Source organism: Peromyscus californicus, unplaced genomic scaffold (assembly GCF_007827085.1).
Source record: "Peromyscus californicus insignis strain IS unplaced genomic scaffold, ASM782708v3 Scaffold_3__1_contigs__length_106647218, whole genome shotgun sequence".
In the NCBI taxonomy this organism is placed as follows: Eukaryota; Metazoa; Chordata; class Mammalia; order Rodentia; family Cricetidae; genus Peromyscus; species Peromyscus californicus.
Window position 1 is genome coordinate 18,666,933 of NW_026294551.1, and position 6,000 is coordinate 18,672,932.

At 48.7% G+C, this 6,000-nt stretch overlaps 1 long non-coding RNA gene across 2 annotated transcripts in view; it reads left to right on the forward strand.

The window, feature by feature from the left end:
• Positions 1–5,599, forward strand: part of LOC128121231 (uncharacterized) — a 58,231-nt gene extending 52,632 nt beyond the window's left edge. For both annotated transcript variants that reach the window (XR_008222118.1, XR_008222119.1), the window contains one exon: positions 4,434–5,599. This is a non-coding gene — a long non-coding RNA (uncharacterized LOC128121231). The remainder of the gene's footprint in view (positions 1–4,433) is intronic.
• The last annotated feature ends 401 nt before the right edge of the window (positions 5,600–6,000 follow it).

The following is a 6,000-nucleotide window of genomic DNA, read 5'->3' on the forward strand; positions in this document are numbered from 1 at the left end:
TTTTTTTTTTTACATGCTCAGTGTTCATGGCGATTCAAAGGAGGAAGTCTCCATAGAGATGCTAAAAAGGCTCTGACCTAAACCGGCTCCAGGCTGAGCTCGCTTTGACACGTTGAATGTGATGGTTGAGTGCTCCAGTTGCTTAAGGGAATCTGACAAGCCAGCACAGATTGCGAGGCCAGGGGCAGTCAGGGCAGTGGGGTGTCTAGATGGATCCATGGGCTACGTAGGAGGGCCAGAGTCACAGGGAGAAGCTGAGGAGGGCCAAACAGGAGCAGCAAGGAAAACCTGCCAGAATATTCCCTGAGAAGACACTACGTGGGCAGCTGAGACGGAATAAAGAAGTGTGGTGTAAGTATGGAGAAAGGAGAGAAGACGGGGTGTGGGGGGCTGTGGAACAAAGGGGCAGAAAAAGGGCTTACAAAGACTGAGAGCATCGGGGTGTCAAACTCCACCAGCCACCACACCTGAACAGCTCGCAAGACTTAGAAACCGGATAGAATGCGACAGACACCTGTCCCATGGCGTGCTAAAGCCATAGGAAGGCCAGGGCCGACTCCAAGGGTCCTACGTGAAGGGAGGAGAGAAAGGTAGAAAGTTAAGACTCAAAGGTGCCCCCTAGCCCACCTCCTTCACATAGATCTAGAGCTCTCTCTCTCTGTGTGTGTGTGTGTGTGTGTGTGTGTGTGTGTGTGTGTGTGTGTAAGAGAGAGAGAGGTGTGTGACTGTGGGTGCACGTGTGCCGCTGAACACACGTAGAAGCTGGAGGGTAGCTTTTGAGAGTCAGCTCTCTTTCAAGCATGGATTCAAACTTGGAGGTCGTCAGGCCTGCTCAGAGAGGACTTTCCCCAAAAGTTTTAGAGCTTGCATGAAGACCCAAGCAAGGCGGGACACCAGACACGAGACTTCGGCAGGAAAACCAGATGCAGAGGAGCTAAGGTCACGGTGACAAAGTGGGTCTGTCCGCAGAGAGAACCGGAAGGAGACGTATCTGCCCTGATCTGGGCTTTGTGTGGAAAAGCGCCATCCTTGCCAGAGAACCCAAACCACAGCCTCCTTCCTCAGCTGCTTGGAATTTAAATGAGGGCTGCGGAGGCGATTTGGAATATCAAACAAGAAATTTACCTGAAGTAGGGCCAGGCTAATAGCACCTTGGGGTGAGAATATTAGTCCTTTTTGGAGTAAGGTCATAACCCAGGCCTCACAGGGAGAGAAAAGCCTGGGGTGAGCTTGAGCTCACAACCCACAATCACAGGAGCCAGCAGAAAGGGAACCACCTGGGTAGAAACTAGCGCAGGGACAGACCTACAGTGAGACTAACGGCCGGAAGATGTCAGATGCTAACCAGGTGTTTTCAGACCAGAAGACAAGTCTAGTTAAAGTCCCCCAAACGATGAATGCTTTCTCAAGCTTGAACTTGCGTGAGACTCACGGAAACTTTTTAGGGGTCACAAGTAAAGTTCCTCCCTCTCCCTTCCCTCTTCTTCCTCCCTTTCTTTATTTCTTTCTGCCTCCACCCCTTCTCCTTCCCTGCCTCCCTGTCTCTCTCTGACAGACAGTGTACAAAGGCCAGGAGAATCGGAGATAAAATCTGGGTCTCCTTCCTACAAGAATCACTGTTTGCTTCTTGCTCTCTACTTCACTTGTTTCTCAAATGCATTCGGTGGTGGTGGTGGTGGTGGTGGTGGTGGTGGTGGTGGTGGTGGTGGTGGTGTGTGTGTGTGTGTGTGTGTGTGTTGTGTGTGCACGTGTGCTTGTGCATCTGTGCTTGTGCATCTGTCTGTTGTGTGTGTGTGTGTACTTGTACTCACACATGTAGAGGACAAAGGACAACCTGAACCAGTCAGCTTCACATTGGGGAGTGCATCAATAGGCTAGGTTAGCTGGGCAGTGAGCCTCAGGGTGCCTCCTGCCTTTGCTTCCCCAGATCTGGAAGCACAAGTGTGGGTCACCACTTTTTAAAATTGGATTCTGGGGAGTGACCTCAGGACCTCATGTTCACACAGCAAGCTCTTGGCCAACCTTGCTATCCCCTCAGTCCCTCAAATTGATTGCTGAGGGCTGTTTAGACTGAGGGAGGTTTAGCGTGGGAGGTGGTCGGGGCTAGCATAGGAAAGGAACACAGAGATGCCCACAGTCCCTATCCTGACCATCTGTGCCCCAACTCGTGGAACCTGGAACCTCCATGAGATTTATCCTCTGAGTTTGACATCGGTTGGGAGAAGAAGTGGAAGGAAGAGTGAGGGGGGAGCCTAGGAGAGGGGGGGGGGCATGGGAGAGGAAGGGGGAAGAAACGATAATGAAGAGGCAGATGCCAATTTTTTTAAAAAAAATCACATGAAGAGACTCTCGGGAAAACAGGAACTTCAAAGCTGACATAGTTTTCAAAGCCTGAGAGATTGCTAGAGCCTCACCAAATGTACATCCTGGTGCTTCTTCTGTGATGAAGCTGTCTGAAGGTGCCCGGGATGCAGATGGTCCAGCTGTAGCAGTTAGATCAGCTAGATGTGACCCTTAGCCTGTTCTCTTCAAAAGAAGGTGAGCTAAGAGAGGGGCTGGAACAAATGCTGTGACCTGCATGTTTGGGCCTCACCAAATTTGTGTGTTCTTTTCTAATGTCCAATGCAATATAGATGCACCCCATCTCGTAATGGGGTTACAGCCAGGTAAATCCATGGAAGGTAAAAACATTGTAAGAAGCCTGGCATGGTGATACACGGCTATAACCCCAGCACTCATGAAGCAGGGGCAGAAGGACTGTGAGTTCAAGACCAACCTGGGCTACAAAGAGGATTAAAACCAGCTGTGGTTATGTAGCAAGACCCCATCTCAAAAATACTTAATAATACATACACACACAGATATGTAAATGTAAAGTCAAAAATATAATTGACAACTACCCTGCCCAACATATAGCTTAGTCTAGCCTACCCCATCATCCTCAGAACACCTTCATGAGCCTGCTCTGGGGCAAATCCACGTAGCACAGAACGTAGCTTATAGTAAAATATGGACTGTCTTGGGTACTTTGTTAAGTACTTGCATTTAAAGAAGGCTGGCAAGTCTGCACCATTCTATTGTTTTCCCTTGTGATCACGTGGCTGGCTGGAGCCACATGCAGTCATGGATGACCACATGCTGCTTGCTGCTGCTGTCCGGCACAGCCAGAGTACTGCACCGTGTATCACTAACTGGGGGAAAGATAAAAATGCAAAGTCTATTGAAAATGGTATCAGACCGTTGTAAGTCAGGGGTGTCTATAGTGCAAAGAGATGAGACCTTGGGGAATTAGACTGGGGGCTCTAACTGCACTCACACCTTTCTTTCTTTCTTTCTTTCTTTCTTTCTTCCTTCCTTCCTTCCTTCCTTCTTTCCTTCCTTCCTTCCTTCCTTCCTTCCTTCCTTCCTTCCTTCCTTCCTTCCTTCCTTTCTTTTTCTTTCTTTTTTATATACTTGTCTCACTCTGTAGCTTTGGCTAGCCTGAAATTTGTCTATGCAGACCAGGCTGTCTTCAAACTTACAAGAGATCTGCCTGTCTCTGGGAGAGGACAGCTAGAAAATGGTAACTATGAAATGGAGCAGGATGTCCCAGGCACTGGATCTAGAACCATGAATGGTAAATTTCTACTTTTGCAAATTTCCCAGACTATGGTATTTTGTTATAGTATTAGAGCAGACTAAGAGTACCACTTAGGTGGAGACCATGTCTCCATGGCAACCTAGGATGTGGGTCAACAGAGCCACACAGCAGAAGGAACCTGGGTCTCTGCATGTCTGTGTGAGTAAGACACCCTCACCTGGATTGTTTCTCTCATCAGAGGACAGAGAATCCCACAACTGTCTTTTGAGTCACTGCTGGGGCTCTCAGCTCCAGCAGCCTGGCCTTAACTTGGCTAATATGTCAAGGAGAAAGGCCAGTGGGTCACTCTGCTAGGAACAACTGAAAGAGAGTGCATGCATGATGTAAAAGTCTGCAAAACTCTGACCCAGCCAGAAGTTCATGCAGGGGTCTAACAGGTCCTGCAGGAAAAGCATTATTGTCTCCAAAATCGTGCTACAGACTTGTGGGTTTTCTCTGAGTCTTTTTCTGTGTGTGTGTGTGTGTGTGTGTGTGTGTGTGTGTGTGTGTGTGTGAGAGAGAGAGAGAGAGAGAGAGAGAGAGAGAGAGAGAGAGAGAGAGAGAGAGAGAGTTTAGACAAGGTCTCTCACTGGCCTGGGGCTCACCCATCAGGTTAGGCTGTTTGACCAGCAAACTCTAGGGATTATCTTATCTGTGTTTCCTCAGTGCTGGGATCACAATCACATTTCTGTACTCCACATTTCACATGGATTCTGGGCCTCAAACTCAGGTCCTTATGCTTTTGGGGAAAGTACTTTACTGACTGAGCGTCGCCTCAGCTCTGACTTCTTTTTCCCTTTTTACATTCTTTCAGCACGAATGGAAACTGGACTCCTTGGTGACTCACGTGACAGTTCATCGCCTTCAGGAGATAACTCACGCTTCCAATAGTCCCGAAGCCCAGTTCCCCTCTGAAGAGTTGAGATGGCAAATCTTCAACCAGTGGTCTTCCCGTGACTGAGATGGAGGGGAGGTGGCCTGGCCGTGAGGAGTGCTCTCTCCTCTCCAGGCCTTCCCATCTCTGACCTCTCTCACTGTGAGACTGTGCTGGGACCCGGGGCCCTGCTTGGCAGCTGCTTCCCTTCTACAAATGAGATGTGTGGAAGCATCTAGGAGGCAGACAGCAAGCCCTCTCCATCCATCTGCCCAACAGAAGGCACAGGAATGACCCACAGATTAGCACTGCTGTCAGAGAAACTCCTGTTAGCTTTAGGTGATGGGTAATGCAGCGACTTATAACTAGACGAAGTGCTGAGAATAAGTGGCCATTGAGTGCCCAGCACTCAACAGTATAGCTCAGAGAGTGTCATGGAAGAGGGGAGCTAGAGGCTGGGCAACACTGTCTTCTACACATGAACTCATGACAGCTGTGCGTGCCTGCACAGGACAGGGCCCATCAATGTGCTACCATGCTCCGGGAAGCGGCTCATAAATTTCCACCCCTCTCTGGGAAACTACAGGCAGTTAATGGTTGCGAGGAGAGAGGAAGTCCTGTCGCTCAGTAGTGCACTGGTAAGTTGCCCTTGTTTGTGTAAATGACCCATGCACTCCCATACTACTCACAACCCTAATTAAATTCAGTGTAAACACACATAAATACACAAGACATAAAGGTCTGGAGGGTGAACTGGCTAGTTTTATGTCAATTTTACACAAACTAGAGTTATCTGGAAAGAGGGAACCTCAACCGAGAAAATGCCTCCATAAGATTCAGCTTGCAGGGCATTTTCCTAACTAGTGATTAATGGAGGAGGGGGGCAGCCCATTGTGGGTGGCGCCATCTCTGGGCTGCTGGTCCTGAGTTGTATAAGAAAGTAGACTGAGCAAGCCATGACGAACAAGCCAGTAAGCAGCCCCCCTCCATGGCCTCTGCATCAGCTCCCTCCAGGTTCCTGCCCTGTTTGAGTTTCTGTCCTGACTTCCTTCAGTGATGGACCATGACGTGGGAGTGGAAGCCAAATAAACCCTTTCTTCCCGTGTTGTTCCTGGTCATGGTGTTCATCACAGCGACAGTGACCCTGACTAGGACAGAGGGGGGATGTTGGAGCAGAGGAAAGGTGTGGGGAGGGAGAGGATAATGGGGGAGGGTCGAGGTATATTACATGTACACACATACACAAATGAAATCGTTAAAGAATAAATAAATAACACAAATGAAAACAAAGAAAATCAGAGCAGGCCCATGCTGGAGGGATCTTCAGAGAGTCAAATCTAACCTCTTCCATTGACAGACTGAGAAACTGAGGCTTAGAAAGAGGGAAATTTCCAGAGAAAGAGCTAAATCCTCAGGAAGAACATTTTCTACTAATGCCCACTTTTTCCATACAGATTTGTACCTCTGCTTCCTTCCCCAGATCACAATCACAAATTAAACACACACA